The sequence below is a fragment of the Martes martes genome (assembly GCF_963455335.1).
Source record: "Martes martes genome assembly, chromosome: 9".
In the NCBI taxonomy this organism is placed as follows: Eukaryota; Metazoa; Chordata; class Mammalia; order Carnivora; family Mustelidae; genus Martes; species Martes martes.
This window is the reverse complement of record NC_137896.1, coordinates 54,810,038-54,830,042: the sequence shown is the minus strand read 5'-3', so window position 1 is coordinate 54,830,042 and position 20,005 is coordinate 54,810,038.

The window sequence follows — 20,005 nt, the reverse complement described above, 5'->3', positions numbered from 1 at the left end:
CTTCCACTTGTCGTCTTCTTTTTGCTGACACTCCCAGGAGTTCCATCTTGTAAATTACAGCTTTTTATCCTGCAGTGAAGGTTTTCCTTTCATTCTGTACTGAAGTCATTTCCCTGTGGTAGCGCGGAATTATTGCTGTTTTTGTCTTAGCCATCCACGATGGTAGTTGTGCAGAGCTGGAGATTTCATTGCCGGCTATGTGGGGGTCCAAGGATTTCCTTCCCAGGGGCAGTTTTATTTTGTACTGTTTGAGCATCTGCAATATGCCAGCCAGGAAGGAGACCCGAGGAGCAACGTTTGCTCCCAAGGAAGCTTCCGAGCACAGTGACAAAAGCGAAAAGAGGCTAGAATTTTCAGAAACAGAGGATGTGTTCCTTGACAATATTGCCTGGTGCTGGTTTCAATTCTGATCATTTTACTGACCAATGCTCATGAAGAAGCCCCAAGCCAAGACATCCACTGCAACTTGTTAATTGAAAAGACACTACAGAATCAACCGGAGAATGTCACAATGTGCCAGCTCCATGCCTGGCTCAGAGTGAACCCTTCACAGCAGGGACACAGAACTTTTAGAAATGGTCTTTGTCTGGCAAGTGTAGAATGTATACTAAAAAGAAGTTGTTCGTATACAAAAATAATCATATGAAATGTTACCTAATTAAACTTGGACAATATGATTCGAAGGGCCATGCAAATTCAGAGTGGAAAGCTCATTCTGGACCAGAGTGGGCAACATGGCAGAGATGGAGAGATTTCATGATAGGAAGGGGAAGATATGAAACCACGGAATGATCACAGTCTGTATACAAGTTGCCCACAGACCAATATAGAAAATAGGCCCAGGGTACAGGGATGATGATAAAAGAAGGTGAATTTAACTGGATCCATGATGAGTCTGAGATGCTGGGTGAATGGCCCCCAGGGGGCAAATTGCAACTGAGTTCAACATGAGAGACACCCAAAAATGGCAGCTTAAAGAAGTGACAGCTTTATTTTTTCACAAAACAGAGAATCCAGATGTCAGAAGTCCAGGGCTGCAGTTCGAGACCATCTCTCGCTCCACAGTTTTGTTCTCATGGGCACAAGATGGCTGCTCAACCTCTGACATCACATCCACAGAGCAAGTGGAACAAGAAGGAAGGCAACAACAAAAGGTATCGGCCAGCAGTCATCTATTTTTACCAGGAAAACCATGGCTTTCCCTGAAGCTCCATTCTATGGTCTTCTATGTCATCAGAACTTTGTGTCCCTGCCACCCTCACTGCCCCCAACAGGCAGAGTCTGACCCAACAGTCACTCACTGTCCACTCCTCGTTTACCAGGCGAACACTTTGTGAGGGCACTGGGCGAGGAACCAAGAAAGAAAAGATCAGAATGACGACTACAATCCACATACAGCTCGATGAGCTAAGCCTAGTACCCATCACTTTACTCACCTCTATCACGCATCATCTACCTTTATTTATATAGTAATATTATTTTATTCTTATAACGAAAAGAAAAAAAAATAGCATCCGTATCAATCTGTCTCCAAAACTGTATTTTCAGTGTAAAATATGGTCTCCCTTGCAGGGTCAGTGTGTGGGGGGGGGTGGGTAGGGGGTAGATGAGTGAGCAAACAGCTACTGTAGTTCGTGATAACTACTGTTACGGTTTCAAGAGGTAGTTGAAAACAATGAAGATTCAGCCTGTCCTTTACCTGGGCTATTGTAGGAGACACACAGAGGTCACATAGTCTCAAAGGATAAGCAGAGGGGACTAGCGTGGGGTCAAGTGAGGACAACATCCTGTTTCTGTTCAGATGGAGCAAAGGCATTAAGGCACAAGAAACACTTTTCATCCTATGGCTGCAAAGTTCACGGTGAGTAGGGTGAACTAAATTATGGGGAAAGAGCAGGAAACCATTTCAGGAGGCCAGGGTCCCATCCAGCTGGCCCTTCTGAGGCAAGAGATAACACGTTCCGGAGCCAAGACAGTGGGAGTGGAGGTGAGGAGAGAGGGAGGCAGGGGAAGCCAGTGGCCCTGTGTGTGCCTGCATGGTGACTGGGAGGGGCATTAGGGGTGACAAAGACATTGAAGTTATTTCCTGGGTTTCTAAAGCCAGTGACCAGATAAACAGTAAGATCCCTAAGTAACTGGAGGGGAAGTAAATTTTGTCAGAGAGAAGATAATGAAATCCATTTTTGGATATTTTGAGGTTGGATGACGGTGTCATTCAGGTGGCCCCTAGGGTGTGTGTGGGTGGGGGGCCCTGGGCAAATTTTATGGACAGAGGTACCCTATGTGTGTGTGGGGTCCATCTGTTCCCTTCTTTACTGTTACATGTGTCCTTCCTGCCTACTTTCCTATCTCCCACAATGCCATGGCCGCCCAGGGCCTGTTGGTATTGAACTACTCCCGCCTTGTGGCCCCAGCAGCTCCCGCACCCACCTGCGTTCCGCTCACGGGCCGGGGACGCACGACGCTGCGCCCTCCACCTGCCGTCCGTGCGTGATGCGGCTCCACGCGCTCAGCGGTCTCGCTGCGTTTCACAGCCGCTCGGGATTTGCAGGGCAGTGTAAGCGACTCTTCCTGTTCTAGTCCCATTGGATTTGCCACTTGGCATCTTACAACATTGGTGTGGAGCGACACACCCCGAATCGGATCTTCTGGACCCCCCACCCGGGGCCACCATAGCTGTGTCCCGAGAGCAGGATACCCTAGGATGTTGACCTCAACCCTGCCCTCCAGTCACAAGCCCCCAGTGGGGAGGGTGATATGTCGCTCAGATCGCCTATCACTATGTTAGCCACAGAAGCATTTGCAGCCGAATGATCCCCGTTCCTGGAGGGACACGTTTTTAAATCACTTATTCTAGAATAGGAATAAGCAGCAAGAGTCTGTTAAGTCCTAGGATTTTCTCCTTGCTCCTCTGAGGCATTTTAGAAAACACATTTCCATTTAACTTTAGCTTCCTCTTGAATAGTCAGCTAATCATTATCTAAATGCCAGGGAGAGGAGTGTAAATAGGTTCTGTTCCTTTATCACCAGCATCAATAAATCCAGAACTCCAGCTGTTTCTTTTCTGTCCACTTTTCCTTCCAGAGTTGTAAGGAGATAGTCAACTCGGAGTGCTGCCAAGAGGGGACTCCTGGGGAGCATTTGAAGGACACTACAACTCTCTGATCACCTGCCGTCCTGTCATTTTTTTTTTTCCATTGGAAGTTCAGGCCAGCATACACAAGAGCTGTCCCCCGCCATCCAGCTCCAGGTCTGGGGCTCCGGCCCGAAACCCCTGCCCAGGCCAGCTGCAGACTTCTTGCCCCCATTGGAGTGAATAAATGCTTTGTCTCGTGCACAGACACTGACTTTCCCCCCTTTCTTTTCTTTGTAGTGAGAACTCTGTCTTTTAGGGATTGTTCTTAAACGCTCTGGTTGGGATAATGCCCCCCTCCCTCTGATAATTGAAGGGTGCTCATCATGAATCAGCATGCTACCTATCTAGCTGGGAGGAAAATGTGTGTGTGTTGGTAAGAGTGGTCTTTGGTTTCATAGGAAGGAAATCCAAGAACAGGGAGCATATTCCGCAGATGCGATTGCCCTAAACAGGGTGGGTCCAGGAAGTTCTGAAAACAGGATCCTGGTCTCTTGCTTCAAATACTGGGAAAACCGCCCTGCCTTCTGAATGCTAACACCAGAAGCATTTCCCGAGCCTGTGTGTCGCCTCCCAAGCTGTTAGTGGGGATGCGTGGCTGTCATAGAGCGAAGGAAGCTGTGCCACCTAACAGGGTACCAGCTTCGCCTCACAACTTTGCAACCCAGAGCCCTCGCGTTCGCTGCTGGTGCTGCCGCCAAGCCTTCTTCCGGAACAGGTCGTTCAACCAACTCTACAGCACTTTCCTTTGGAACCAACAATCCTGCAAACCCGGCTAATTCATAGGCAGTTGCTTTATCCCTATGAAAGAGAAAAGCATCCAACTAAAACATGGCCTTTTACATTTGAACATTTTTCTAGAATCCTTGGCTTCAGTAAACAGAACCTTGAAAGTCATCCTTGTTACCCTGTCTTTTGGGGTTTCTCCAGAGTAAGCTCTCAAAATGTCTCAGGCAAGTGATTTATTTGCAGGGCTGTCCCAGGAGAGGACTAGGGAAATAGGGCAGAGACAGAAGGAAGCCAACAAAAGATGTTGTCCATGGACTGAATGTGTTCCCCCAAGTTTGTATGTCGAAGTCCTTACTCCCAGTTGTGATAGCGTTTACAGATGGGACGTTTGGAGGTGATTAGATCCTGGGGGTAGAGCCCTCATCATGGGATAAGTGCCTTATAAAAGGAGATACGAGAGAGATGATCTCTCTCCCCACCACATGAGGACAGAGTAAGAAGGCAGTCATCCACAAACCAGGAAGCAGGTTCTCACCGGGAACCAAATAGGCTCGCATCTTGAACGTGGACTCCCCAGCCTCCAGAACTAGGAGAAAGACATGTCTGTTGTTTGAGATTGTATCAACAATCTATGATATTTTTGTTATAGGAGCCAGGGCTGGCTAAGACAGTATATTACTATTAAGCAAGTTCCCACAGAGGGCAACTGGTGCTTGATCCATCTGGGGGCCTCTGAGAGACATTCAGGAACATGTGCCTCCCCGGGGAGCTGGGATATTTATCTACCAGTTGAGGTCAGTGGTCAAAGGTTGCTGGATGGTGGGGTGTTCATTCTCTAGCTCTTCCAATCGCCAGGGCTCTGGAGTTCAGAGGATGTCCTCTCAGGCTGAGACGGAGGTGTCACAGTTGGCCACCACAGGCTCCCACTACAAGGCCTAAGAGATGGGTCAGGCCCACTGTGGAGTCCGCTCCGCTTCCCCCGGAAAGTGCTAGTGGGAAGTGGGAGCATCAGGGCAGGAGGTGTCTGGTGACCAAGGGCAAGAGTCGTAGGAAACGAGGTCAAATGGAGCTGATGTGTAGAGAGGATTTGGGGGGCACAGAAAGGACTCTGGCATTGAACTCTGAGACAAGGGAAATTACTTCAGGACTTTGAGCACAATAGAGAAACGCTCTGATGCACAATTTACAGGGACCCCCTGCACTGAGAATATGCCTTAGGGAACAAGGGTCAAAGCAAAGAGACCACTGGGGAAGCTATCATACTAATCATACTAATCCCCTGCACGGGGCGTCCAGGTGACTCAGTCAGTCAAGCGGCCAGCTCTTGATTTCGACTCCGGTCGTGATCTCAGGGTCTTGGGATCAAACCCCACATCAGGCTTTGTGCTCAGCGGGGAGTCGGCTGGAGAGTCTCTCTCCCTCTGCCTCTGCCCCTCCTCCCAGTCACACACACAATCTCTCTCTTTCTCAAAAATAAATAAATAAATCTTAAAAACCACCACCACCACCACCACCATCATCATCATCATCATCATCATCTCCTGTGAGACAAGGAGGGTGGATTCCACCAGGATGTGTCTAAAAGGGTCATAAAAAGTGGTCCCATGGTGCTTATATCTTGGAGGAAATGTATCACAGTCCCTGAGATCTGCTTACCAGTTAGACAAGCATTGGTTTTGCTAGCAGGGAGAGAGGAAAGAAGGGGCTGGGGTTATTACAACTGGCCTGTTAGGAGACATGGCATCCAATCCTAGGTGCACTCTTACCAAAGATTTTTGGTCACACGACTCAGGTCATGTCAATTCATTCCTTTGAACTTCAGTTTTCTGGTCTACAGGACAAAAGTGGTTACTTCGGCTTCAAAAACCACATGATTCATTCTCATTAGGAGCCTCACTCCTAAGGTAAAACACAGGCTTCTCTGAATGGGTCAAGGCTACTGGAATCGCCCCTGTGACGGGGCACCCCTGTCCCTTACAGGCCTTCTTCATGGTGCCGGGTTTTGCCACATCTCATACACGCCCTAGTGTCTTGGCCTCATTCTGACATAGATACAGTTAAAATTACTGTATACTGCTTTCTTGAGAAATAAAATACCAGCTAGTCTCACAAAGCCCACATTTCACCTTTAAACCACCACGCCCCGTGGGGGAGGGGAAGGACCGGAGAAGAGATGAAGGGAACGCAGCACCAATCCCTCATTTTACAAAGGGGGAGAGAGGACACACTGTCCAAGATTGATGAACAAGAAATATGCCAACAGAGGAAAGAGAGACAGAAGCTCCCTGGCGGGTGGGGGATGGGGGTCACAAGAAGAGACGGACTGTGGCCTAAGTGAGCGTAATCCTTGCTCATCACAGCTGTGAATAGTTAAGTTAGCAGTTAAAGAAACTCTGTTCAAAGCTGATGATTAAAGGCGTGCTCACAGCCACATGAACAATGGGAAAGAGAGTAATTCAAGTGCGGACGGGGGCTGGGGGAGAAGGGCTGGACTCTGGGTTTTTAGAAACCCACTCCGAGCGCCCAAGGTCACAATTGCGGTGGGATTCGAGTCCAGGATGCCAGACCCTGAGGTCTGTTTTCAAATGAAACAAAACAAAAATCAAGAACACAAGCAAATTAGCAGTTATAAATGATTCAGTACATGTCTACAAAACATATTGTGTCAACTTCATTAATTATTAAATCAAAATGCATGAACGTTTTAATACACTTGAAAACAATTTGTAGATTTTTCGCTTTGCAAAAATCCCCTAGCAGGTACCATGGTGTCACTTGAAGGTAGATCATTTCACAAGTAGAATTATAAAATTATTTCAAATTTTAGAGCCAAAAAAAAATTACCATTAGTAAAGATGTGGATGCAATTTAAACTTTTTTATTGAGATATAATTGATATTTAACATTATATTAGTTTCAGGTAGATAGTGTAATCCTTCAATGTTCGTATATATTGAGAAATAATCACTACAGTAAATCTCATTAACGTCTATTGTCATACATAGGTACATTTTTTTTCTTATGATGAGAACTTTTAAGATCTACTCTCTTAGCAACTTTCAAATGTAAAATACGGTGTTGTTCACTATCTTCACCAAGTTGTACATTACATCCCCATGACTTATTTGTTATATTAATATTTTTTATATATCTTAGGAATTCTAAAAATAGTTGTACCTAAAATTTATAGAGGTCTTAAATCTTCTGCTAGAAAAAGTAGAACAGGAAAATATTATCTTTTATTTTTTTTTAAAGATTTTATTAATTTGAGAGAGAAGGAAAGAGCACAAGCAAGAGAAAGAGAATGAACAGAGGGAGGAGCAGAGAGAGAAGCAGACTCTCCACTGAACAGGGAACCAGAGGCAGGACTTGATCCCAGGACCCTGAGACCATGACATGAACTGAAGGCAGATGCTTAACCACCTGAGCCATCCAGGCACCCCTTATCTTTTCTTATAAGCTCTTTATTCTATTTTATTTTGAACTCAAGTAGTCTGCTGGATTTTTTTTATTATCATTGAAAAAGCCCTAACCTTTATATAGTCTACGATGACTCAAAAAATACAATTATATAGTTGGAATAAATGCTTTATGACACATTCTGATAAAATACACCTCAACTCCCTTATTGATTAACTCACACTGAATCTGAATGAAGTTACATAGTAGTTACTCTGTTTTTATCTGTTGGGAAATGGTTTGGTTTTTCCCCCCTCCAGAAAACTCCTGGTCAGCACTTTGTCTGGTAACAGCAGACTTTGGATTTGGGCATTCATTCATATCTCTTTCTAATCAGTTTTAACTCAAGGCTTATGCCGGATATAGAATGATGGAGATTTAAACAGGTACGTTACCACAAAACTAACTCTGCAAAAACTAGAAACATGGACCTCTTATTGCCTGATAGAACGTATCTGCTGGATTCCAGGAAAGTAGAACATGACTCTCGTGAAATGACTGGAACATCGTTAACATTTCCAGTTTAGTTTGTCAATCATTTGAAGGCCACACACAAACACAATTTGATGGGTGATAATATGGAATCATGATAGAGGCTGGGGATCCTTCTTGACCTCTTCTCTTCCATCTGATGACCCAACTGTGTTTCCCACTCCTTTTTATTTTTTTTTTAGATTTTATTGATTTATTTGACAGAGAGCAAGAGTACATAAGCAGGGGGAGCAGCAATGGCAGAGGAAGAAGCAGACCCCCGACTGAGCAGGGGTCCTGATGGCAGGGCTCAATCCTAGGACCCCAAGGCAGACGTTTAACTGACTGAGCTGCCCAGGGGCTCCACCTCCTCACTTTTGTCTCAGACCTCCAGACTTTCCATGAGAAGAGCAAAACTAAAGCCCCTAAGGAGGCCCCCAGGAGCTCAGTGTAACCATGTCCGGACACTGCACCCCCAGGCCTTTCCCTGCACCTCCCGCCTCCCCCTTCGTGTACCTGTCCACGCCTCTGAGGGATGGCCAGCCCAGCCCATCTGGAATAGTTTCCATTCTAGCCTCCTTAGCAGGTCTACACTGGTCCTTTGATCACTCATGTCTTGTGGAATCTCTACTCCCTGGGGTGTAAACACCTCATTTAGATGCATGCTTAATAAAATATAGTTTCCCCCCAAATATTACTGTTTCCATTTAATATATAACATAATCAAAATTTATAACATGTTTTTGCTACTGTAAACACATCCTTGTTAACAAATCTTTTGACAGCAACACAATCCAGAAGGATTTTTTTTTTTTTTAAGATTTTATTTACTTGACAGAGAGAGGGAGACAGCAAGAGAAGGAACATAAGCAGGAGGAGTGGGAGAGGGAGAAGCAGGCCCCCCCACGGAACAGGGAGCCCGATGCAGGACTCGGTCCCAGGACGCTGGGATCATGACCTGAGCCCAAGGCAGACATTTAACGACTGAGCCACCCAGGCGCCCCCTCAGAAGGATCTTTTTAACACTTAGGTGAAATCAAATGAATTCAATTTATATGTTTTCTTTTTCTTTCTTTTCTTTTCTCTTTTTCTTTCTTTCTTTCTTTCTTTTTTTTTTTTTTTGGCAGAGAAGCATGATCAAGATAGCGATAGAAGACTTTGCAAGCATAAACCATCACAGACAATAAAATTCTGTGAGGAAAGTGGAATGGAAATTGGAGGCTGCGTGGGAAAGCCTCTCCATTTCAGTGTATTAATTAAGAGCTTACCCATGTGCTTTTGTCATGAATAAAAGGAGGTGTCAAATCACAGAGTGTTGAATTTCCACCGGATGTGGTTAAGAGAGTGATGCAATAGTTCACTTTAAAAGCCAATATTGACAAGGGCTGGGAATCGCCTTCTTAGCGATGGTTCGACTTGATGCGAAAGGAAGAGGAACGTGGAAGAGCAGCTGTAAGGCGCAGACCACTGGTGGGAGAGTCTTCCCTGCAGGAGGGGTTTCCAGCTTTTTCAGGGCTCTCTGCCCGCAAGAACTCCTCACAAGACAGCTCGGCCAGGGCTCTCCCCATCCCAGTGCTGTCCTGGTGGGTGCCCCTCCCTCAGCTCAGCAGGCAGCCCTCCCCCTCATCCCTACCCACCTGTGACCTCCATGTTCCCTCCCATGGAGCAGTGGACACGTGTGTGTCCTCTTCCACCGCCCCCCATCCCACATCCGGTTGTCCACAGACCACATGGCTGGACCATCTTGAACTGTAGGATCCAGCTGCCCACATCATCTCCCCAGACACACAACCCCAGAGGCCACATGTCAAGCTGTTCTGAGAGGGTGGCCTCACAGCAGCTCCAGTAAACACCTGAGACAGAAAACAAGCCTCCCAGACTCCCCTGCAAAGGCACCCCTCCAATCTTACCTGAAATTTTCTGGAAGCCCATCTCCACAGGGAGACTAGGGATAAGTGTCTCAAGACCAGCCCTGCACTCCCAAAGAGCCCTGGTATGTGTGTGTTGTGTGTGTGTATGTTGTGTGTGTATTTTGTATATGTGTATGTTGTGTGCATATATTGTCTGTGTTGTCTGTGTGTTGTATGTGTTGTGTATGATGTGTGTGTTGTGTGTCTGTTCTCTGTGTGGATGTTGTGTGTGTGGTATATGTTGTACATGTTGTGCATGTACATTGTGTCTGTGCAGGAGTACATATATAGGGGATTGGGGGTGTTCTGCCTCCTACTCAGCTTTCAGCTCTAACTCGAGCTTCTAACTCTGACACCAGGCAGCTCACATCCCCTTGAAACACCTTCATTGTCTTTATCACACTTGGTAATTGTATGTCTATATGTCCATTTGTTCAGCATATTCCCCCATTTGGTCCAAAAGGACACAGTGGTATCCAGTTTCTCCTCCGCAGTTTGCTGCCTGCTCCCTGCAGCGCCCAACACTTAATCAGTGATGAATGAGTGCTTGGATAAACCCATGAATTCTGTATATGGCTTTGTAAGTAGATACTACATGCTTTTATCCCTGACAAATGTATTTATTTTTTAAATCAGTCATTGTTGAGGATGTAAATTTTAATATCATTCTCACTTAATAGGAACTAAGCACTGTCTATTTGAGACTATCTTTAGAACATCAGAAGTGATGACTTTTACTTCAGTATGTCTCTGATGTAGACAAATAAGAGTTATTCTCATTAAAAAAATGTTTTTAAATGACATGCCAAGATTATTACATCGCAGTGCAGTAGATGAGAACTGTGTGTGGTTTTCTAAAAGCCTTCGTATCGTCTGCACTTATCTTTCACCATGTGTCTTCAGAACAAATTCAGATTGATTCTTATCAGATCCAAATTTCTCATCCCCAGGCCTTACACACATGCCTTTCTGGATGATGCCAAATCAGCTAGAACTTCTGGGGCCAAGAACTGTTAGCACAGACTCAATTTATTCTGCATGTCCCTGGAGTTTGAGACCTAGGATGCCCCTCCCCAATCCTTATGACAAGGCCCACCAGCAGCACTGCTTTTGGGACCCACATGTCTGTGCTTAAGAGAAAACTGAGTGTGGGTCTCCTGGGTGGCTCAGTCCGTTAAGCGTCCAACTCTTGGTTTCAGCTCCAGTCATGATTTCAGGGTGGCGAGCTCAAGCCCTGCATCAGGCTCTGCACTCAGCAGGGAGGAGTCTGCTTGAAGATTCTCTCCCTTTGCCCCTCCCCCTCAAATAAATGAGTAAATCAAAAAGAGAGAGAGAGAAAGAGAGGGAGGGAGAGAAGAGAGAGAGATCTTCCCCTCATCTCAATACAAGTCTAAAGCAACGGGATAAGACCTGGGAAAATTGGCCTATTTAAGAGACTGTATACATGCATATAAACTCATTGACTGAATATGTGATTTGTCTCATGTCTCCCTAACACAAAGGACAGATATCAGGTAAGCAACTTTCTGAGTAGAAATTGTACACATAGAGGCAGCTATAGAATTTGATCTTCCAAGTACCCCATGTGCCTCTACTGAACTTAATCATAATGCTGTCAAATTGCCCCGATCTCAGTAAAGGATTTCTATTGCTGTCAGTTACAACTCCAAATGCATTTTTATTCTTTCTACTGGTGCATTGTCTGTTTTCTTTATAAATGCAGTACAATAAACAAATTATTTAAAAATTAAAAAAAGAAACTGTACACATACTGTGTGACACCTGATAGAGGTTTATATGCTAAGACATTATCTATAGCAAAATTGATTTGAAATGATGTGATTAGCTATACAGCCTTTATTGTGTTGAAGTATATTCCCTTTCTACTACCTGCTTCATTGATGTTTTTATCATAAACGGATTTGGAATTTTGTTAAATGCTTTTTTTGCATCTATTGTGATGGTCATATGTTTTTTTTAATCTTTCCTTTTATTTACATAATGTCTCATATTGACTAATTTGCAGATGTTGAAGTATCCTTGCATACCTGGAATAAATCCCATTTGATCATCATATATGACCCTCTTAGTGTATTACTGAATTCAGTTTGCTAATATTTTGCTGAGAATTTTTGCATCTATGTTCCTCAGAGATTTTGGCTTATATTTTTCTCATGACATGCTTGTCTGGTTTTGGTATCAGGATAATGCTGGCCTTATAAAATGAGTCTGGAAGGATTCCTTCCTCTTCTGTTTTTTGGAAGAGTTTGAGAAGAGTTGGCATTAATTCTTCTTTGAATGGTTAGTAGAATTCACCAGTGAAACCATCTGGTCCCGGACTTTTGTTTGTTGAGGGGTTTTTGATGACTGATTCAGTCTCCTTACTAGTAATCTGTCTGTTCAGATTTTTCATTTCTTCATGATTCAATCTTAGTAGATTGTACGTTTCTAGGAAGGTATCCATTTCTTCCAGGTTGTCCAATTTGTTGTTGTATAATTGTTCGTAGTTGTCTCTTATGATCCTTTCTAATTCTATGTCATCATTTATAACATCTCCTCTTTTCATTTCTGATTCTATTTGAGTCTTTTATTTCTTGGTGGTCAAGCTCAAGGCTTGTCAATTTTGTCTATCTTTTCAAAGAACTAGCTCTTAGTTTCACTGATCTTTTCAATCTCTCATTTATTTCTGCTCTAATCTTTGTTATTTCCTTCTTTCTGCTAATTTTGGGCTTCCTTTGTTCTTTTTCCAGTTCCTTCAGGTGTAAATTTAGATTGTTTATTTGAGCTGTTTGTTGTTTCTGGAGGTAGACATTTGTATTTCTATAAACTTCCCTCTTAGAACCGCTTTTGCTTCATCTTATGCATTTTGGTATGTTATATTTCCATCTTCATTCATCTCAAAGCACTTTCAACTTCTGTTTTGATTTCTTCTTTGATCCATTGGTCATTCAGTAGCATGTTGTTTAATCTCCACATATCTGTGAATTTTCCAATTTTCTTCATGTAATTAATTTCTAGTTTTATACCGCTGAAGTTAGAAAGGATGCTTGCTAGGATTTCAATCCTCTTAAATGTATTAAGACTTGCTTTGTTGCCTAACATATGATCTATGCTGAAAAATATCTCATGTGTACCTGAGAATGATGTGTGTTCTGCTGCTTTGGGATGCAATGTTTTGTATGTATCTGTTAAGTCCATCTGGTTTAATGTATCATTTAAGGCCAATGTTTCCCTATTGATTTTCTGTCTGAATGAGCTATCCATTGATGGAGCTGGATATAAAAATTTGCTATTATTGTATTGCTATGCATTTCTCCCTTTAAGTCTGTTAATATTTGCTTTATACATTTAGGTGTTCCTCTGTTGGGTGTATAGATATTTACAAATGTTGTATCTTCTTATTAGAGTCACCTCCTAATCATTATTTAACACTCTTCTTTATCTCTCTCTTTTTTTAAGATTTTATTTATTTATTTGACAGACAGAGATCACAAGTAGGCAGAGAGGCAGGCAGAGAGAGAGGAGGAAGCAGGCTCCCTGCTGAGCAGAGACCCTGATGTGGGGCTCGATCCCAGGACCCTGGGATCATGACCTAAGCTGAAGGCAGAGGCTTTAACCCACTGAGCCACCCAGGCACCCCTCTTCTTTATCTCTTATTAGAGTCTTTGTTTTAAAGTCTACTTTGTCTAATAGAAATATAGCTACTCAGGTTTTCTTTTTATTTCCATTTGTTTGAAATATCTCTTTGCTGTCAGTGTGTGTATTTCCTTATAGCTAAAGGGAGTCTCTTGGAGCACCTGAGTTGCAGAGTTGGTTAAGCACCTGACTCTTGATTTCCATTCAGGTCATGATCTCAGGGTTGTGAGCTCAAGTCCTACATGGGGCTCTCTGCTCAGTGTGGGGTCTGCTTGAGACTCTCTCTCCATCTTCCTCTGTCCCTCCCACTCATGCTCTCACTCTCTTTCTCTCAAATAAATAAATATTTTAGAAAAATAAAGTGAGTCTCTTGTAGGCAGCATATAGGTTGGTCTTGTTTTTTATCCATTCAGCCAATCTGTCTTTTGATTGGAAAATTGAGTCCATTTACTTTTAAAGCAATATCAATAGGTATGTACTTACTGGTATTTTATTAGTTGTTTCCTGGGTGCTTTTGTGGTTCCTCTCTGTTTCTTTCTTCTTTTCTTACTTTTTCCTTTGGAATTCAGTGACTTTCTTTAGAGGTATGCTTATACTCCCTTCTCTTTATCTTTTGTGTATTGATGGTAGGTTTTGTTTTATGGTTACTATGAGACTTACACATATCTATGCCAGTTAAGTTAAGTTGATAACAAATAAAGTTTGATCCCATTGTATAGATCAACATTATGATGTGCCCTACCATGTTTTATGTTTTTGATGTTATGCTTTACATTATCTTTAAAGATTTTATTTATTTATTAATTTATTTATTTTATTTACTAAAAAGAGAGAGAGAGAGAGAGAGCACAAGCAGGGTGAGCAGCAGAGGGAGAAGGAGAAGCAGACTCCCAGCTGAGCAGGGAACCCAGTGTGGGGCTCGATCCCAGGATCATGACCTGAACAGAAGGCAGATACTTAACCAACTGAGCCACCCAGGTACATCTACATTTTTTTAAATCTTGTAGATCCCTTGACTAGTTATTGTAATCATAGTTACTTTATTAATTTTGTTTTTTAACCTTCACAAGTGATTAATCGATAACCATTACTATATAGTTACCTTTCCAATGAGATTTTTTTCTTTCATTTTTTCTCTTGTTACTAGTTAATGTCCTTTCTTCTCAGTTTAAAGAAATTCCTTTAATGTTTCTTCTAAAGTCAGCTTAGTGATGATGAACTCCTTTATCTTCTGCTTATCTGGAAAACTCTGTGCCTCTCCTTTACTTCTGAATGATCATTTTGCCAAGTTGAAAGTGTTTTTCTCTCTCACCACCTTGAATACATCATGCCACTTCTTTCTGGCCTGCAAAATTTCTGTTGAAAAGTCTGCTAGTTGTTGTGTGGGCGTTTCCTTGTACATAAAAACTTGATTTTCTCTTGCTACTTTTCATCTTCGTTCTTTAATTTTTGACTTTTTTAAAGTTTTCATTTTAAAAGATTTTATTTATTTATTGAGGAACAGAGGGAGAGACAAAGATGGCACAAGAATCCCAAGCAGAGTTTGTGCTGAGTGTGGAGCCTGATGCAGGGCTCAGCTTCATGACCCTGAGATCATGACCTAAACTGAACACTCAACCCATTGAACCATGCAGGAGCCCCTAACTTTTGGACATTTTAATTATAATGTGCCTTGGTGTGGATCTCCTTTGTTTCCTCTTAAGACCTCTTTGGGCTTTCTGGACCTGGAGGTCTGTTTCATTTCCCTGGTTAGGGAAATTTTCAGTCATTATTTCCTCTTATAAGACTTGCTTGAGTGACTTGGTCAGTAAGCATCTAACTCTTGATTTTGGCTCAGATCATGATCTCAGGGTTGTGAGACTGATCCCGGCATCATGTTCCACACTCAGCATGGAGTCTGCTTGAGATTGTCTCTCTCTTCTGTCCTTGTCCTCCCCTTCCCCAAACTTGCTCTCTCTCTTTCAAAATAAGTGAATAAAATCTTAAAAAAGAAAAAGACGTCTCCCCCATTCTCCCTCTCCTCTCCTTTTGGGGCACTTACAGTGTTAGTCTATTTGATTTTTTCCTATGAATCTTTAAACTACCTTAACTTCTTAAAAAATTCTTTGTTGTTGATGTTGTTATTCCTCTGATTGGATGGGTTCCACCACCTTGTCTTCAAGTTGACTGATCCTTTCTTCTGTTTCATCTAGTCTGCTATTATATTTTTCAGCTTGGTTTTTGTATTATTCTGTCTATGACTTCTATTTGACAGTTTCTTATATTTTTCATCTCTTTGTGAAAGCTAACATCCTTCTCAGCAGTGAAAAGGTTAAAGCTTTTTCTCTAAGATCAGGAACAAGACAAGGATGCCCACTCTCACCACTTTTATTCAACATAGCATTAGAAGTCTTAGCCAGAGCAATTATGCAAGAAAAGGAAATAAAATGCATCCACATTGGAAAGGAAGAAATATAACTGTCACTGTAGATATAGATGACATATGTAGATGACAGGATATTATATGTAGAAAAACCTAAAGACTCCATCAAAAACTAAATGAATTCAGTAATGTTGTAAAATAAGAAATCAATACACAAAATTTGTTGTGTTTCTTTACATTATTAATGAACTATCAGAAAGAGAAGTTAAGGAAACAATCCCATCTACAATTATGTTAAAGAATAAAATACCTAGAAACAAATATAATCGAGGTGGTGAAAGACCCACATATTGAAAACTACCAGACATTAATGAAAAAAATTGAAGAACACACAAATAATGGAAAGATACTTTATGCTCATAAATTAGGAGAACTCATATTGTTAAAATGTCCATATCCAAAATGATCTAAATAGTCAATGCAATTCCTATCAAAATTCCAATGACATTTTTCACAGAAATAGAACAAACAATTCTAAAATTTGTATCTGTCATAAAAGGCACTGAATAGTCAAAGCAATCTTGAGAAACAAAAACAAAGCTGGAGGCATCATGCCCCCTGACTCCAAACTATATTACAAAGCTATAGTAATTTAAACAATATGGTACTGGCACAAAAACAGACACAAATCAATGGAATGGAATAGGAATAAACCCACACTTATATGGTCAATTAATTGGAGGAAAAGGAGGTAATAATACACAATGGGGAAAGGACAGTCTTTTCAATAAATAGTGTTGGGAAAACTGAATAACCCCATGCTAAAGAATGACACATTTTTTCACACCATACACAAAAATCAACTCAAAATCATGAAAGATTTTAATGTAAAACATGAAACCATAAAACTTTTATGTATTTTATTTTATGTATTTGTTTTAATGTAAAACATGAAACAATAAAACTCCTAGAAGAAGACATAGTGATCTCCTTGACATGCATCTTGACAATGATTTTTTTAATCTGACACCAAAAGCAAAAGCAACAAAAGTAAACATAACAAATGGGACTACATCAAACTAAAAAAACTTCTGCACAGCAAGAAAAATAATCAATAGAATGAAAAAGCAATAGGAGACAACATTTGCAAATCATATATAAGCAGTTAATATTCAAAATATATAAGGAACTCATACAATTAAATAACAAAAACAAAATAATCTGATTTAAAAATGGGCAGAAGATATGAACAGATATTTGTCCAAAGGAGACATTCAGATGGCCAAGAGACACATGGCAAGATGCTCAATCTCACTCATCATAAGGGAAATGCAAATCAAAACCACAATAAGATATCATCTCACACCTGTTAGAATGGCTAAAATCAACAACACAAGAAATAACAAGTGTTGGTAAGGATATTGTGCACTGTAGCCTCTGTGGAAAGCAGTATGGAGGTTTCTCAAGAAATTAAAAATAGAATATCACATGACCCAGCAATTCCACTTCTGGATATTTACCTAAAGGAAACAAAAACACTGACTCAAAAAGGCATATGCACCTCCCTGTTCATTGCAGAATTATTTATAATAGCCAAGATATGGAAAAAAACCTAACTTTTCACTAATGGATGAATGGGTAAATTCTCTCTCTCTCTCTCTCTCTCTCACACACACACACACACAGAGGAATATTATTCAACCATAAAAAGATAACGAAATCTTGTCATTTTCAACAACATGGATGGACCTTGAGGGAATTATGCTAAGTGAAATAAGTCAGAGAAAGACAAACACAGTGTGATCCCAATTATATGTGGAATCTTAAAAACAAAACAAAACAAAACCCAAAAAACAGCTTATAGATACCAAAAACAGATTGGTGGTTGCCAGAGGTAGGGGATGCAGGAGTGTATGTGGAGGGTGGGGGTGGGGGGGAAATGTGGGAACTCTTTTGATTTTGGTTTGTTTGTTTGTTTGTTTTTTAGTTTAAATAAATTAAAATTTTAAAAAGTGATGTGATTGACACTCTGAAATAAGATAGTCAAAATGTGTTCACTAAAAACTGAATAAATTCACACATGTTTTCCAGATCAGATTTTGTATAGATCCAAGTGTCGTACTCTAAAAGAAGAGCCGCAGCCTTAGTGCATCTCTGCAGGATCCTGTCATGCGCTTAGTTCAACAAGCACTGGCTGAGTAACTGAGACTGTCCTCGATGTCCAGAATACGTCAGTGCAGACGTAAATTCCCTGTCAATCATGCAACTTTCCTTTTGGCAGGGGAGGGAGGATGAACAACAATTATAAACTAAACAAATGAAAAATACGTTTGAGGTATTATGTTAGAAAGTAGTAAGCAGTCAGAGAACATTTTTTAAAAGTGGGTCAGGAAAGAGATTAGGAATGGAGAGACAGATGTAGGTTGTAATTATTTAAAAGGGGTTACCATAGGTTTCAAGGTGACATTCATGCAGCACCTTGAATAAGGTGAGCATATGGATCCAAGAAAAGAATGGTCCAGGTGAGAGGAACAGCCAGTGCAAAAGTCCTAAACAGGAGGTGAGGACGTTGCAGGTTGAAGGGTAATGGAGGAGGGGATGTTAGAATCAGTGGTGCAGGTCCTGGGAGGGTCAGAGGGTTTCTGTAATTTTTCAGGGACTAAAAGCCTTTTAATGTTTCAGGGACTAGAAGGGAAACCTGGAAAGACAGGAAATAGTTGTTAGAGCATGGAGTGATGATGCTGACTTCTGCCTGTGAAGAAATGTCAGCCTTTGGCCAGGGAGCAACCACATTCTGTCCACTCCTTGCATTAGCAGTGGAAAGGCATCTTGGTTACATTGCTGGATGCCTTGGCTGGAGCCCATAGGGATGAGCTTCTGTATGGATTCTTCCCTTTGGGAAGAAAGCAAAAAGGACCAGCAGCCTGAGGGATGGGGCCCAGCCTACGACTGAGCAGCAACAAGGACAGTTGACATCGGCAAAGCCACATAGCTTCTCCCATGAAAACAAGTGCATGTGTTAAGCCAGACTCGTCCGTAAGGCTTAATAAACTTTAGGACTGTCCTCAGCTCCTTCATGTTGAACAAAACAAAACAGTGCCTCCTTGTTAGCAATAAAAAAGGTAAAATTTATATCTATTATAAGACATACTTATCAATAAATGGGTGACTTTCTGAGGTGAATTTCCTTTGTCCTCCCAAACCTGATATTGCATTCTATGGATACAGTGTGTTTCAACCACCCCCTGTATTTATGTATGTCATCACCCTAAAAATGCTCCATGTCAAAAAGAGTTACTTACAATTATATCATGTTGTCAAAATAAACCATCCTTTAAAAGATAATTTAATTGTGACATCTTTTAATGACTTGACATAGCCTTGACCTTAGCTGGTTCACTTGGAATAATGAAAGGAGGTCATCCTGTTGGACTTGGGGACCCCCCCCAACTCAGTGTATGCCATTAATACCCCACCACTCAGCATGTCCCTGGGTTGTCAGGTTTCCGAGTTTCTGATGTCCTTTAAATCACTCTACCAGGCTGATGACATCACTCTTGCTTGAGAGACTTTAGTCTTCACGTGATCACACAGACAGATGGGGCCAGGGAAGATCTAAATTTCAAGGAATTTTTTTAAAAACAAGATTTTATGGATTTGGAGACAAGTTTTATTCTTAACTTAAAGATTGATTTATTTGAGAGACAGAGGGAGGGAGAGAGAGCAGGGGAGAGGGACAGAGGAAGAAAGAGATACTCTCAAGCAGAGGTGCCGCTGAGTTTTGACAGGCCCAGCGGGTGGCATTTTTTTTTTTTTTAACCTTAGGAGAGGATGTCCAGACTTGAGGATTCTGAGTGAATTCTGATCTTCAAATTTCTTGATCAGATCAGCCCAACAGAGTCAGGACTCCCAATGGCCACAGAATTGCTAAAGCATAGAAGATAATCCTTCTAGCTTATCCGGGCTAAAATACCATCTATCAAAAAAAAAAAATACAAAACTACATACTAAGTTTGGTTAGAAAAAAATTTTTTTAATTGAGAGAAGTTATGTATGAAAACCATTCATCTATGCCTTAATTTTCTATTATTTTCAGTGAAAGAAAAGGAAAGATTACTTAGTATGTTAAGAACTCTATTAATTTTTTCTGGGCAATTAGTTCAGAGAGAAGAATAGGTGCTTCATAGATGAGTAGCTACGAAATTGTAGAGTATTAGCCATGGAAGAAATGACAGAATCTTCTAGCCAAGCCCTCCTCTCCAGCAGAGGGACTGAAGCCCAGTGAGCCTAGTTATCCCACCCGGG